Raw genomic sequence first — 17,114 nt, 5'->3', positions numbered from 1 at the left:
TATGAAGAAGTCATCTCTTTCCAAGATGGAGGCACCACTTTGTTAAAAATAAAGCCACACGTTCGAGCGAAAAGGAGCACCATCAAGGCTTCCATACATAGCTTGAGGAGAAGCGTAGTAGTCAAAGAGAGAAAGATGCACATTGGTGCCCAAGTCAATATAAAAGGAGCTACCCACATTGAGCAAAGAGAAAAGATATTATCTGATCAATTAGAAGCCAGACATGCAATGAACAAGCTACAAGGCAGTTTAAAGAGTAGTCCATGCAAGCCAAAACAGCCAAGAGCAGACCAAGAATGGCGTCAAGCATGTTAAAAGAACACCCAGAGAAAAGGTGTTAGAAGAAAAAGATAATGTGAGCAAGGATTTCAAAGGGAGCACATATTTTAAATGAGGTCTACGTATTAAAAAGACCCCCAAGACATCACATTAGCAGAGAAGATCCACACCTAAAAAAGGGGCCACACGCCAATTCAAAGCCGTAGGCATGTTAAAAAAAAGCACAACCTGTAGCAATAAAACACATGGCAGGGTCAAAGGAAGATAGTCTGCTAGGTAAAACCACCCATGCCATGTTAAAATGAAGAATTCACAGATGCGTGAGGATAGGGAAGCAGCTAGCACTAGAAGGGATGGGCCAATTTGAAAATGGAAGAACCCACAGCCCATGCAAAGATGCAATCAACATTTATAAGTAGCTGCTAGTATAGGGAATAGCCCACACTGAGGAACTCGCACTAAGGTAAAAGCGGAGGATCAACATATATAAAAAGGCATGTTAAAATGTTAGGACAAAGCATTAAAAAGGAAGTCAAATAGCAGTCCCATGCCATTAAGAAAGGAACAGAAAATGCCAAATAGAAACACAAGGAGAACCTGTGGATTAATTGTAGGGGCAAAATCAAGAGGAAGCAATAAGAAATAGTAAACAGCTCATGTATGAGAAAAGAGGGCAATACACTCCTTAACAACCGATTGGAAAGAGGAAGTTGGCTAAGGAGGCAAGGCCTTGTCCATACCAGTCAAAGGGAAAAGTTTTAAAAGGAGAAGATGCCATGTTTGGAGGAAGCCCATGTCAAGCAGTCAATGTTAAGACAAGGAAGACATGAAAAGAGCACCCATTGCAATATCCCACATTTGTTGGGTGAGTGTTCTTTCTATCTTTTAAATAGAACAACACACCAAAACTTAGATGTCTACAAAGACAAGGTTTTTGAAGCCTTAGCCACAGGTGAACCCGTGGTTGGACAAAGGTGGTAAAGTTTTGAATGAACTTGCACGCAAAGCAGAGATGATGTCAGCACTACAGGTCGTCAAAAAATTGAGGAATCTGACATGTCACTACCTCGCTAACTAGAAAATCCCAAGTTTTTTGACTAGCGACATAGCGAATCGTCGAAAAATTCACAAATCTGATGAAAGTCAAATGGGCACATGGGTCCCACTTCCAATATAGTCGACGAACTAAGGAGTGACATGTGGTAGTTGGCAGGCTTTACAAGGTGATTTAATGATGATGTGGCAATTAGATTTTTGAAGTGCACCAGATCATGCCACGTGGCAGAGCTGATGATTCTCGCTATATTGCTAAGAGGAAGTTGCTAACCCATTAATATAGTGACATAGCGAGTATGACATGGCATCTAGGTGGTGAGTATGATGTGGCGATGACAAGGATGAATCAAGTGATGCCATGGGTGCCCACTGTACAGGCTCAAGCCAATCAGAAGATGACATGTGGCGAGGTCAGTCAACCAAGTTTGACCTAGATTGAAAAAGCAAGAAATTTTTTAAGGTTTCAAATTAAAAATTTAGTTTTCCTTCTCAGAAGTACTCACAAGTTAGAAATTTTTAAATCCAACTGAGGATTTATTCTATAGTTTGACTTTTGAAAAAGGATAATTTTTTGCAATTTTATCGTTTTGAAAGCCATGAGTAGAGCCTTGAACTTCAGAAGGCCATAATAGGAGCCATTTTTAACCAAAATGGGGGCTCCAATATACCACTAGAACTGGAACAAGCTGAATTTTTTGAATCTGAGGTCAATTTTCACACAGGTATTCACCAGTTCATGCTATAGGTCAGTTTGTAAAATCTGTAGCATTGGCAGCAAAATAGGTAGAACTCATCATTGATCATCAAGAGTGGTTAAAGGGTAGATGTGAAGGCTTGTTGAATCCTAGGTATGGAGGAAAACTATTCTGAAAAGTTTATTTTGCCTTTTGAGGTCATATAACTAATTTTCACCTTTTACTTTGAGTTCAAATTTGACATCAGAAATTAATTATTTCTTCCAATCAAAATATATGAGATTCTTTATGCCTTGTAGAGACCAAATAATGGGATTTGATATGCAGTTATAGAGAGATATTAGAGAGAGTCTTTTCATGGCAAAGAGAGGGAATTTCAAGTGGACACCTGTCAGTTGCAGAGTAGATTCGGGAATTCCTTCACCCTATATCTTTCTCATTCTTTCTCATTGTAGAAGTTCTAGTTTTTGTGACTGAGAAACCAAAAGGGTTCTAGTTCTTTGGAAAAAGATGGATCATTACTATGATACCAGGTTTTGGTTCCAGTCTTGATGCATTCCCAATACTGAGACACCATTTTTCAGCATAATTCTCTCATGTGAACAACATTAGGAAGGATAATATAGACAGTTCAGATTTGTTAGGTTATCTCATGTTTTGATTTCATGCATATGACTATATTAATTTCAAGGAAATAAATACAAAGAGCAGCAGATGATTGAGTTTCTTTTTGAATCTTGTCTCCTTTATTAGTGATTTTCAATGCTTTAAAATCTTTGAATAGAGAGCTTAGGTTGTAATTACAGTTTGAATAGAGAGCTTAGGTTATGTAAATGCTTCAGCCAAATCAATAGGGTTGCAAGTTTGCTAATGGGGATATCATGTAAGAATAAGGTTCAGGTTGAGTATAGATGTCTATTTACAAGTTAAATAGATAGATTAGATATCTGAAGATACAAATATGTCTCAAATATTCATATGTATGTTTTTTGATTTACGGATTTGCCCAATGGATTAGGCACTGGTTAGTTACAAGATCATTAAGTCCTACTACTGCATATTTGAGGGTTTGTTGAATTCAACATTATAAATCAAACATTATTTCCCTTTCATGTTGAAGAACCTAAATGTGATGCCCTCACTTAGCTTATGAACTCCATGGTTTTGCATTTAGCTATTGAATATTTATGTCATTTCATAAGTTATTAGGAGATATAAGGGCTTTTATTTGCTTTGTAGATTCACAAATATGTTTTTGCACTAGTACCATATCTATTGAATCTGAGGTCCACCCGCTCAGGTTTTATAGAGCCTGAAGTGAAGAAGGGTCAAAGCCTTATAGTTGGCCTGGTGTCTGAAATGATGTGTTGAAGACGGGAGTTAGCTGCCCCTAGATATGTCATATTCTCATTGGGATAATTAAAAACCCACCAATGTTTTCAAACACCAACAACTCCCACTCAAATACATTTAAATGTTACATTATTATTTATATAAATTAAAAAAACAAGAATTCTTGAGGCAACATATTACTCCTTCCACAAATTTGAGAATTATTAGCACAAACTATTACTATTTTCCCAAATTTATTAGTAAATTATACTTAACTTTTTCTTGATAATTGATTAATCAAATATAAGAACAATTAATTGAATAAAACAAGAATTGAAATAAAGTACAATAAAATAAAATATCATTTTTAAAATTTAGAGATAATGATGTTTAAGAATAAAGATTCCATAAGTTAGTTTGTAAAACTAAAATTCATCTTATTAAGACTTACCATACCATAAATCTTCTTGTGAAGGGATTGTGAAAACCGACTTTGAGACTAACATTTCAAAGAGTTGAACTTTTCAAACTTTTTAATGAAAACCATAAGGGTAAAATTTTTAAAAGACAATATGGTTTTTAGGAACCCTATTAATTGCCCCTCTAAAATCCAAATAGAAGAAAATAACCAAGTTAATAACTATATTGGATGATGTTTAAACGACATAACCAAATTAAAATAGCCATTAAACGAAGGTTTAAAAATATAGGTGTAAAAAAGAAGGAATAATGTACAAATTATGTAATTAGATAATTGGCAAAACAAGTAGGTGAAAGTATGTTTTGTAAAATATATTATTATCAACTTATACAGTTAAGTTATAAATTTGAAAGATTAAAACCATGTTAACTATATCTAACATTTATATAGGATAAAGTTGTACACTATATCTAAAAGTATACACTTTAAAATAAAAGAAGAATTCTTTTTTGAGTTATTATAGGGACAAAAATTGATTAGAATTTTTTGATCGGTTGTTTCATCAAAGATTTGTTTGTATATTTTTCCAACTAAATATATAGATCTATATTTCATGATTAATGATTCACACATGAACCTAGTTTTTACAAGGATAAATAATCTCCTTATCTGTTATTACATTTAGGTTATGTTTAGAGAAGCAAAGTATTAAAAAATTTCAAAAGACCACAATCCTTGAACTACTACAACTCATTCATGATTAATCATGAATTTTCCTACAAGAAATGAATTTAAATTTCTAACTCATTTGTAAAGCATTTATTAATTTTGTAGTTCAAGAAAATCTTATTATAGAGCTCTTTTAGATCTCCATAACAAAATATTTTTTCTCCATAGCATGTCAAGTTTTATTATTTTACCATTATTAAATTATATAACTTTTTAGTGTGATTCATTGAATCATATTTAATAAGTAGTAGTTCATATAAATCCATATTTCATGAGTGCAAATGACCAAGTTAGCATTCATTGCATTTAGGCCATATTTCCAAGGGAGTAGCATTTAGACTACTAGAAGATTACCCTTACCACTACTACTTCCATAGTTCAACCACATAACTTTTAGTTAAAATCATTTAATCATATTTTATTAGTAGTAGTTCATGCAAAATCTATCTCTCATGATAAAAAATAATAAGCTTAACATTCATTGTATATAAATGATACTCATGAGAAACAAACATTAATACTTTATTACAGTCACTTATTCCACTATTACTCCCACTTAAATACATTTAACTATTATATTATTAATCATCTACAATATAGACATGAAAAAAATGTGACTGAAAGAACAATGATTATCAGCATAACACATTTTTACTATTTTCATTAATTTACTATTAAAACATATTTTATTTTTGTAATAATCTATTAATAAAAACTAAGGACACATCACTTAACCTAAAAAAATTATTTACAGTACTATAACTTAATAGAAAAAAGATAATAATTGTTTTTATCGTAGAATGACAGTACCCAAAATAATTAGAATGATAAAAAAGAAATAAAAGAGAAAAATAATCAAATAAAACATGTTTTTTTGATACCCATCCTATCAAATTGAACTAAAGACCGATTCCAATTTCAATTCATATAATATTGGAACATTGCATTCATCAAGACTTGATTCCTAATTTAAACTATTTAAACAAAATTCATCTTCATTAAGAAATCAAAAATCTATCAACTAATTTAAAATATAACAAAAAATTTGTAATCTACTACAACATGAAACTAAATACTAAAACTTAAAAACTATCATGTGATAAACACTTAAAATTATGAACTCCTCTCCTTCAAACTTCAAAGGAGGTTATGTCATTGCATTCCCTTACCTTACATCTTACAAGCTGTGCATGGAGAATCATTTTTAGGTCATGTATTAATCTCCATGCGCAGCTTGCAAGGTGCAAAGAATGAGTGCACTTTTTCTCTGTTCTTGTCAAAGAAAGATCTTCAACCAAAATCTGAAATTGGGGCAGCTGAGAATCACAATAAAAATGAAGAACGGTGCATTTAGATAAGCTGCGAGTGGATAGAAATGTGTAATCACTAGTTGTGAAGATTGGCGTACAGATATTTATGTACAAACGTTTGTTTTTTCTCTTGAAAAAGTGCACTACAGAAATGGGTTGGTAGTTTGTAGATGAATGCACCAGGGACGCCCATGGAATTCACGTTTCCGTGTATTGTTGTGCTTGACAGCTTACCCTGTATTCATCACTTGTCCAATCAACCGGCCTCTTCACATGATAAAATAGTCTTGTATGGTTCAATTTTAGATTAAAATACTATGCATTGATGTCTTTGTAAAGATTAAAATTAGGGTAGTGGACTGTAAGGAAAATGTGTTTAATTTGTGAGAAAAAGATGAGTTATAATTTATAATTAATGAGCTTGTTTGTGTCTATGGGTTGATTGTGAGTCTTAATGTGAACTTAGTATTTGACTTCAATTGGTTTTTAATAATGGCGTGATGTGTGAAAATGTCAGATTTTAAGTTTTTTTTTTCTCTTACCTAGGACTTTTTGTGTGTATTTTTCATTTTTTGAGTTTAATCTTAGTTGTCCATCTTGTTATCCTTTTCTTTTTAGTTTCATTACGTTATTAGAGTTTTTCACATTTACATTACTTTTCTTGTCATGTTTCTACTTGTGACTCTTCTCTCATCACATGTAGCCAGCCATCTTATAGATGTGAGTTTATCGTCATCCTTGAACACTAAAGTTCAAAAACTCTTATCTCTTTATGCTATGCATCCCACATGCCACTTGACATTTAGTGCATTGTAACATTTATTGATGGCATATGGCTCTAGTTGAGGTTTTCATTTTCCAATAAGTTTATTTGATTAGAGGGTGTGGTTTTGCATGCATTTTTCAATAATTAGAGCTTTGCACACCATCCTAATCATCATTAATGAGATAGAGTTTGTTAGCCTCAAGTCCTTTTTCCATTATTGTGAGTGGTTGTTGTATGGGTGAGTATCTCCTTTGATGCCTCTCTAGTTCCTATTTGTGCACATGGACATGAATTCTGGGTGTAATTGAAAGGAAAACAACACTAGTTAGTGAAGGCTCTCTATAAGTCTATTTCTCGCATAGAGTAGTCTTCATTATCCAATTTTATCTGATTTAGAGATATTATTTTGAGTTGGAAGCATATGATGCAAAAATGGTTGAACACTTGCACCAATCCCTAACCAAATGAAATCTAGATTCTATGTTTAGATGAACAACTTTGAGGATGAAACCTTACAAATTTGACATGAATGAAGTACCAAAATTCTATTTGTTTAATAGAAGCCAAGGATTAAAAACACTATTAGTCAAAGATGTGATTCTTAACCAAAGGTTAGGGTTAATCTCTTTCATAATGCTTGACCAATACAATATTCAAAGCAACACTTACAATTATCAAAGTAGAAGTGATTAAGCTAGAGAAATCCATAGTGGTGGTTGCCCATAAGAGTGAATCAAACCTTAAAATTCACTCGTAATCTTTTGATTCCATAAAAGTTAGTGATGTAATGATTGCATTGCATTATATATTTTATACTTTCATACTTGTTCTTAATGTGTGAAAGGCATTTACCTATGGTATTTTGTAAATTAAGTCTAATATGAGTCTAATGTTTATCAATAGATGTAAATTCATATTCTTGTAGAAGGTGTATCAAAATAGAGAAAATATTCTGATCTATTGTGTATTTATTAAATTAACCCACTTTGTAATAGTAGGGTTTTGTGTTATTTGTGTGATTGTAAAATAAATTCTCTAGGTAAATATTAAATAGAAGTAGATCAATTGAGGTATGTTGATATTCATGGCTAAATAAATTACTTTTCTAAGTTGAATACATGTATATAAAGCTTTAATTTATGTCTACTAATGACTGTACCTATATAATTAGGGTTTTTTAGATGAGGGAAAGTGATTAAATTTGAATAATTTCCTTAAGTTTCAAAAGATGTTTTATAAATTTCAATGCATTTTCTTAGGGTAGTGCATTTGTGAGTTGTTAATTCTACTAGTTAATATAGATGCAAAGAAGTAGAATGAATGTGCATGTGGTGATCATTAGTGTATGAGAACCTAGTTAATTTGGTGCCTCCATGAAGGAAATATAGTTATTTTGGTTTAAAATTACATCTTTGGTGGAATAAGGTCATGGATATTATGTTATGGAAGTTTTGGGTCCATATCAAATTGCTAAGAAATTGGTAAGTTGAGTTGATTAAGTTGTCAAGTTCACACAAATATTTTAAATGTTGTAAAAGTGCAGAAACATGGAATGTGAAGAGTTACAAATTGTAAATAAATGAATTAGAATGATGGTAGTTGGAAAAATAATTGTTAATGGTTGGCATATTTTTAAATAGAATTGTGTAGGTCAAAACTAAAGGGGGGGAGGGGCATTACATTTTGAAGTGAAATTAATAAAATACAACCTTGTGTCTACATTTCTCAACATTAAAGTGTCAAACATAACTTGGTATGGATGTACAACCTTTCCATCACCTCGATATGATATGGTAGGAAAGAGAATTGAGTCTAATTTCTAGTTATTTTTATTTCATTCAATTTCATTGTATTTGAAGAAAAATATACATATTTTACTACAAATAGGTATGGAACCCTATGCCGCCTAAATGAGGGAGAACAATCCAAATTTTTGTCATGGTCCAAAACAACCCTGCCACAATTTTTTGCATGTTACAAAATGGCCAAATGGGTATCTTCAAGTTTTTTTGTTTTTTAATATAAATCCTTTACTAAAAGTTCATTTTCATAATTGTTGTAGATTATGTTGAAGATATGTTTTATTGCATGTTTAATGTTCAATTGATCAATTATTGTGTTGTCATTGGTGTCAAATTGAAGGTTGTTGGTTGATCTTTTACCAAGAGCATTGTTCTAGTATGTGCAGAGTGGGAATCATCTTGAAAATGGTTGTGTAGTGGGAATTAAGGTGTGTGACAACTATCAATCACTAAAGGATGTCTTATGATGAATTTTTTCCATTGCACAAGATGAAAATAAGTTTGTAAATATTTATGGTGGATTTAAGTGTGACAAGGAAATTGAGTTGAACAATTAGTGAATGATTTGATTGGAATATAAAATCCATGATGATCCAAATTTTGTACTTTGGGATTCACAACATGTACTTGTGTGACTAGTGTTACAACCATGCATAGTTTGGCTTACAAGAAGACATGTTTAGGATCAATTAAAGTATGTTCAGGAGAAAGTGTAAGAAAAAATAAAATAGTTTATGTTTGATCCTCAATTGGTAATGTTTGGACCAACTATGGTGGATCTTTCACAATATAAAGTTGTGTGATGATGTGGCATTAATAGGATATGACGAATTGGTCATACATTGGTTGAATCTATAATCAAATTTCTTGAAGTTATGCATGCTCGTTGTAAAAAGTACAAAGTGCTAGATGTTCTTTAATGAATCAATGTGTGATTTAAATTGGTGATCACGTGGATTTGGTAAAGGTTGGATTAGAGTTTTCTAATATGTTTTGGTAGACTTGAGGTGAAATTCTACTGTTACATGTTTTGGTTAAGGTGGTGGCTGCCCTAAGGATTGAAGTATTTATTTATACGAAAGAATATTCCACTAATAAGTCTATAGATCATGAGTGGTGCATGTAAAATTGATCCAATAGTTGAATTCCTAAAAAATAAAGTATATGTTGAATTGAATTGGATCTATACAAGTAATTGACAAGTGATATATACCTAGATCACTTTCCTTTTTAAATACTAATAGGATTTAAAGTCTAAATTAATCTAAGTCATTCTTAATAGGGTGAGTAGGATCCTAACTTGTTTGAAGATTAATTCCCTTAACTGGATGGATCATTAGCTTGAATTAAAAATTCTCCAATAAGGTTAATCCTAATAGGGTAAAAATCCTAACAAGGATAAAGGAAAATATCTTAACCAGGTGACCACTAATTTAGGGTCTTCTCCTAACAAGGCATTTTTGTAAGCTCCTAATAGGGTTAAGCCTTTAACCATCCACATTTTAGAAGAGCGAAAGATATTTGTCGATACAATTCTCACTATGGTTTTTCCATCTCGCCAAAGGTTTTTGATATGAAAATTTTTATGTCTTTGTGTTACTTGTGTAGATGTTTTTTAGTTGTCTTACTCATAGTTTCACAAGATTATATTGGATGCATGTGATGGATGATCAAATGGTTAAGATCTATTTTGGTTGATCTTTATAGATAAGTTGGTGAAAGTGTTGAGTTTTATAGATTACTGGTTCATTTCCCTCTCATTAACCTTGGACGTTAAGTATATTGACAAAGTTATGTCCAAAAAAACCCATTCATTACACACTTTTTCTCTTAATTGGAAAGAGGACAATCAAAATTAGGATTATTTTGTATTAAAAAATTCTAATCTAGGGATATGTTAAATAAAGCCAAAAAGGTATCCACAATAGGTTTTAGATTTTCGATATGAGGTCTAGTTTAGAAGTTACTGTTATTTTGTCATTTTTTTAAAAACCTACTAGGATTTGAGTGATCTTAATAAAGAAACCATAAAAGTTGGTTAGATATTTGTATAAATCATGTTGAAATATTCAAGGGTGTCTAAAAGGTTTGGTAAGAGTATTGAATGTTGGTTACCAAAATTGAATGGTTTAGCCTTGTGTAGGCTTAAGGGTATTGAAGCAAATTTGAGGTTTGAAGGAATGAGAACCCATAATCTCAAAGCTTGATGTTAAATTTGTTAGTCCTAAGTGATTAGATTTATAGGATGGAGTTCAAATCAATAATAAAAAATCAAACAAATTTAAATTCACCTTTTAAAATGTGTATACTAATAAACAACTTAAAGCATCAAATAAAACATCCAACACATGAAATCATTCACACATTTGACATAGATACTTTGGTTATGTGGAGACCCAACTTGGATCAAATTATGGTAGGGATTAATACCCACAAATGATTTGTACTCTTCTAACGTATGAAATGTTAGGAGCTTAACCTTTTTAGGAGTTTACAAAGATATGGTTAAGTGTCACCCTGTTAGGGAATTGACCTCTAACTTAAAAGTTTTAGCCTATTAGGAGTGGCCTTGTTAGACGACTTTGAACACTAGATAAAGTGTCACCCTATTAAAGTATTTACAATGAGAGCATGTTAAGATCACCAGGTTAAGGGATTTCACCTATTATAACCATTAGGGAACAATATAAAGGTTAATCTATGAAATAGCACTACCTCTACTTGTTTAGATCTACTTAATCTCTCTATATCTTCTCAAGTCACTTCTCTTCTCTTTAGATAGATCTCACCTTTCACTTCTCCATACACAAACTAGACTATGACCAACAACATCAAATCTTTCCTTCTTTCACCTATTATACTACCTTTTTCTAGTTCTACAATGCTAGATTATCACCTTCACATGTGTATCCATGTCACTAGATTACAACTAACTCCCCAAGTTATTGAAACCTTGATGCCTATCAATGATGTTAATTGATCATTCCTTAAGAACTCATCCTCTATTAAAATGTTTGTATCTTCTTTAACCCTCATGTTACAACTTCATTGATCACCTATCTAACCTAAAAGTGTCTCACCTACCATCTTTCCATCCTAGAAAATGCTTTACATGTCACGATTTAACGAATTTCTATCATGACTAAATTAGATTCATTGTCTTGTGAACATCCTCCTATGATTGTTCCACTCTATTTACCATAGATTTTTTAAAAAAATCAATCACCTATTTTATGCCACTAACTACTCATAGTAGTTGCATTGTTACCTTACAAATAATCTTATTCTTCTCTTCACCTACACCCAACACTTAATTATACTTTGCAATGTAAAAAGAACACTATGTCAATAGTTGATATCAATGAAAATATAGTAATTGATCATCATGAAATCAAATCATCACTTTTCTTGACATCATCCCTTATGTTAACAACCTCATCATTTATGTCGAAATTACCCCCCTTTGGTACCAATATAAACACATCTTTATACTTGGCTTGATGATGTAGGAGTGTCCAACGGTGTAAGGCAAATCCTATATCACCCAAAAATATGTTTATAGATAGTTTATGTTTAATGTGTTTGTATTTATGGATATCCATTTGGGCCAAACAGAGACTCCAACTCTTAGATTTCTATTGTTACTTTTCTGGGTTCTTTTTTCATGCACCTTGGGATACATGCAAATGTAGAAAATAGGTTATATTTGATTATGTCCCTAATGCATAATGATTGGTCTTATATTTGATGATGTCCCCTACATCAATTGCACAAGTATGGGGGTCCCTAATGCACTATGATTGGTCCTTTTTTTTTGGATTATTTTGGACACCTTAAAAAAACATGTAGATGTGTCTTTATATTTGATGATGTGGCCTTGAAACCTTAGTTATAAGAAGAGGACTTGCCAAGTAAGCTACTCTAGAAAATGAGATTGATTTGAAATTTCTACCCAAGATTTTGAAAAGCATAAAGTTAAAGTTCTCAACGACTAGATCCTCTCTTCTATAACTGACCACTTTTTTTTCTTTAAAAAAAAAAAATAAATCAACAAAACCTAAACTTAGAAGAGATTTTGGAGATTCGTGCACTCAAAAATTGAAGGTGCTAAAAGAACAAGAATTTTAATTTAATTTGAATTTTTTTGCAACTACTAAAATATTTTTAAAATGGACAATATTAAGGGGGGGCAATTCCTTCCAACAGAGAAAATTGTTTCCATTTATCAAAAAATGTGTGGATAAAAATGATACAGTTAATTTAGTTTTAGTGAGTACTATAAGTTATGTACTTTTTTGTTAATTGTTTGTATTATATTTTTTCAAAGTGGATACGTCTTGAAAATTAGATACTTATTTGTGGAGGTCAAATAACTTGCGCCAAACTAATAAATTCATTAATTATTTAAATTTGTTTATAACAATTATGGATAGTTTATTTCAAATTGGACAAGTATATCAAAAGTTATTTAAAAAATGGTACTGTGTGTGTGTCTCTAACAAGTGGAAATATTGGTAAATGAAATAAAAAATTAATATGAACATCAATATTGTTCAAACCTAAAAGAAATTATATGGTTAGAAGCCTCACAATGTGTGTGTGACTTTGGTGGTAATTTTACAAATACCCAATTGGTAGTGTGTAAACTTGATGAGAGGATGTTGTCAAACCATATTAGAAGAATTTAACCAAGTTAAAAGGAGGGAAATGAAGATCCCAAGCCTCAAGTTTGTCCTCCTTGTATAAATAAGCTTTAACACGTGCATGTAAGACCTTGCACATCATTTAAATAGAAAAATAATTATAATTGGATTTTTATAAATAGAAAAGTGGTCAATTTTTAACCCATATGCATTTGTTTAACAAAAATTCATACTTAAAAGCATATATGTGTATGTGTATGTGTATGTGTATGTGTATGTGGATGTGCATGTGGATGTGCATGTGCATATACATATGGATATGTAAGTATTGTATATATGTGTGTGTATGTGTATTATGTATAATACAAGTACATGTCTAAATGTATAGTCTATAAATATCTGACAAACTTGCCCACCCAACATTTTTAAAGACATGAAAAAGCTTAATAAGGTAAAGATGTTAGATCTCTCTCTCTCTCTCTCTCTCTCTCTCTCTCTCTCTCTCTCTCTCCCTCTCTCTCTCTCTCTCCCTTCAACTCATCTCCTCCCTCCCTCCCTTGCAATGGACATTTCTTGATTGTACAATGTCAAACAAATCAAATTCAAATCCATTTTATTTAGTTTGAATCATAATCTTTTTTTTGTCCCCTCTCCCTCTCCCTCTTCCACCTTCCCCCCCTCATGATTTTCCTCCAACCCTCTCTCTTTATCTCTCATCTTTCAAAGGCCACAAATTTCCCCTTATCCTTATTTTCATCACCCATCTTAGACTCAATCTCCTTTTCAACATCACACTTTGAGCCTCATCCACAATTTTTCCCAAGAATTTTATCCTTATCTAGTGGCTCTTACATCCCCTTTCTCCTCTTAAGGTTGTTAGTTGCCAGATGGAAATGGTGGTAGGAGTAATAGTAGTATAGTACTAGTAGTAGTATGATTACTATTTCCTCCACTTTTCCCTATCCTCTACACATCAACCTTTAAATCTCGAGTCTTCTTCTTAGTTACTTGAATTTGGGTTCTACTTTATACTTTAGTTCTCTATATAAATTGGTTATCAATTTCAAGTAAACTCCAATCAATAGGAGCTAAAGGTTGGATTTTCTAATAATTGATTGATATAATATAATGAACCCCATAAATCAACCTAATTTAATTATAAATATGTAATATAACTTAGGAATAATCATTTGGGTCAAACAAAATAATAATTGATTTTAACATTTGTTGACAATCTTTAAAAAAAGACAATGATCAAGAAGAAAGTAAAAGGAAAACAATCAAACAAATATAATTTTTTATAATTTTGGTGGAAGAATATTCATCTACAAAGTTGGTTTTATTGTCACCATAGTATGAGTCTTAAGTTGAACCTCTTCCACTAAAAGAAAGGAGTGAGGGGCATTCATTCCACCAAATTCATCACAAACACGATCTCAATCTTATCTCTGATGATGTTGGAGCATTACACTTAATAAGAATTAATCCCTAAAAGACTTGTGAATAGTTTTTCAACTTCACCAATAAAATAAAAATCTATCGAAAATGTCAAAATAAAAAATTCTTTTTAAATTATTAGATTAAACTAAATAATCATGATAAAAAATGATAAATGTTACGAAAACTTACCAAACCAATGAACTCTCATTCAATTTCAACAGAACATATATCACTGCATTTTCTCCCTCACATCATACAAGCTGTGCATGGAGATATGGACCACAATTTTAGGTCTTATTTATCTCCGTGCGCAGCTTGCAAGGTGCAAAGAATGAATGCACATTTTTCCTTGCTCTCAAATTCCATGAAACTCTTGAAACCACAAAAGAAAAACAAATGAATTTACAGACGAAAAACGGTATACAAAATGAAGCCTTAATAAAGAAAAAACGTTTGATATTTCCTGCTCTTAATGGGTTGTTGGTAGTTTATAGATGATAATGCATACAGTGAATGCAGCAGGAACGCCCACAGAATTCAATTTTCTGTGTATTGTTATGTTTGACAGCTTACTCTATACGTCACTTGTCCTTGATCAACCTGCCTCTTCACATGTCAAAATAGTCTTCCAAGGTGACTGTCATGTAAGGAAAATGTGTGTTATGTAATAGTTTGTGAGTAAAAAGAGGAGTTCTAATCTATAATGAGTTTACTTGAGTCTCTCGCATGATGACAAAAAAATTAAAGGTGTTTATTGAGACAAATAAATGGACATGCCATGATTCTTAAGAATGTGAACTTTGTGTTTGACATTAATCTCTTCTTCTTGTTTTTTTTATGATAATGATGTGATGTTTCAAAATGTCTTGTTTTAAAGTCTTTGTTTCTCATTTGTTTTTAAATATATTTTTTTGGTCATTCTTGGTTACACATCTTGCTATCATGTTTTTTTTTTTTGTTTTGCTAGGTTGTCGAAGCTTCTTATAATTGAATCTCATTTTCTTGTCATGTTTCTATTGCTAACTCTTCTCTTATCATAGTTAGATTCAACTTACATGTACGTTACAATCTGCAAGAATTTCTCCCATCATGAAACAAAGAGTGAGAGAGCATAAGGAGAGCTTCTTGTAGTTAACTATCATGAATTGTGATTTGAAATGTTGATGTAAAAAAAACTATGCACAATCAAATCTAGAGATTCTTGTAGATAATTATCACGGATTATGGAGATCTCTTCTCATTGTCACCTACAAATCATTTGGATATGAATTTCTCATCATTCCCAAATCTAAAGTTTTAAAAAAATCATATCTTTGCATTATTAGTTTCACCTATCACTTGATGTTTAGTGCATCATAACATTTATTTGTGACATGTGGCTCTAGTTAGGGTTGCAATTTTCCACTTTAAACTATTTTTAATTAGAGAATGTAGTTCACCATATTTTCAATAATTGAAACTTTATACACCATCCTAATTGTCATTAATGTAAATAAGTGTTTATTAACCTTGATTATTCTTTTTATTATTATGAGTAATTATTGTAGGCTTGAGTATCCTCTTCCATACCTCCCTAGTACCTCTTTGTGCATGTGGTTATGTATTTTGGATGCAATTTAAAGGAAAGTAATAATACCTGGTGAAGGCTCCCCCTAAGTCTCATTCTGCTATCCATTAGTCTCAATTCTAATTGTAGCCCTTCTATAGATGGCCTTTTGAGTTGGAGATTTATGACGAAAAAATAACTTTTGAACATCCACACTATATAGTTACCAAATTGTATGAAGCACCTATGTTCAAATGTACACTTTTCAGAAAATAATCCACAATTCTATCATAATCAATGGACAAAAATTCTACTCATTTAATAAAAGCCATCCAGATGAAGATTATTTGTTGAAAAATGTGATTCTCAACCAAAGGTCAAGATTAAGTTTAAATGGTACTGGATATCAACTTAAATGGTACTTCACATCAATAATGTCAAGATTCAAAGCAACACTTGCAATAATCACAATGGAGATGATTATGCTAGAGACATCCACAATGATGGTTATAAGAATGAACCAAACCAAAATATAGAAGGTTGCAAATCTCAACCATGAATTTTTTGGTCCATATAAGAGGTGTTGAAGATATGATTATATTAGATTATACTTCACACATACTTGTTTTTAATGTATGAAAGGTCTTTAATTACGAGCACTCGTAAATTAGTCTAATGTGTATCAATAAATGTAAATTCATAATCTCCACAAGATTTATCAAAATTCAGAAAATATTCTAAACTGCATTATATTCTTAATCACTAGCCCATTTAATAATATTAGGGCTTGATGGCTTTTAAATATATTTTTAGGTTTATTAAATACAAGAAAGTTAGGGTCTATAAATATTAATAGAAAAATTAAATATTTTAATATGTTGTGGACACCTAAAATTATACCATCAGTTTCAAATACTATTATCACTAATATTCATCTCAATTAATTCAATTATCATTATTATTTAATTAATTTGTGTCATTTCTCTAATTTGATTTTCAAATTTAACATCTCACTTCCTATAATTAAATAGATTTAGTTGTTTAATTAGCTAATATTTGTCAAAAAGCTAGTTAAATAATATTTAGAATCAAGCA

The sequence above is a fragment of the Cupressus sempervirens genome, chromosome 7 (assembly GCF_028749045.1).
Source record: "Cupressus sempervirens isolate cs-2001-9-10 chromosome 7, ASM2874904v1, whole genome shotgun sequence".
Taxonomy (NCBI): Eukaryota; Viridiplantae; Streptophyta; class Pinopsida; order Cupressales; family Cupressaceae; genus Cupressus; species Cupressus sempervirens.
The sequence above is the reverse complement of the archived record's forward strand: the minus strand, read 5'-3'. Positions refer to the sequence as shown.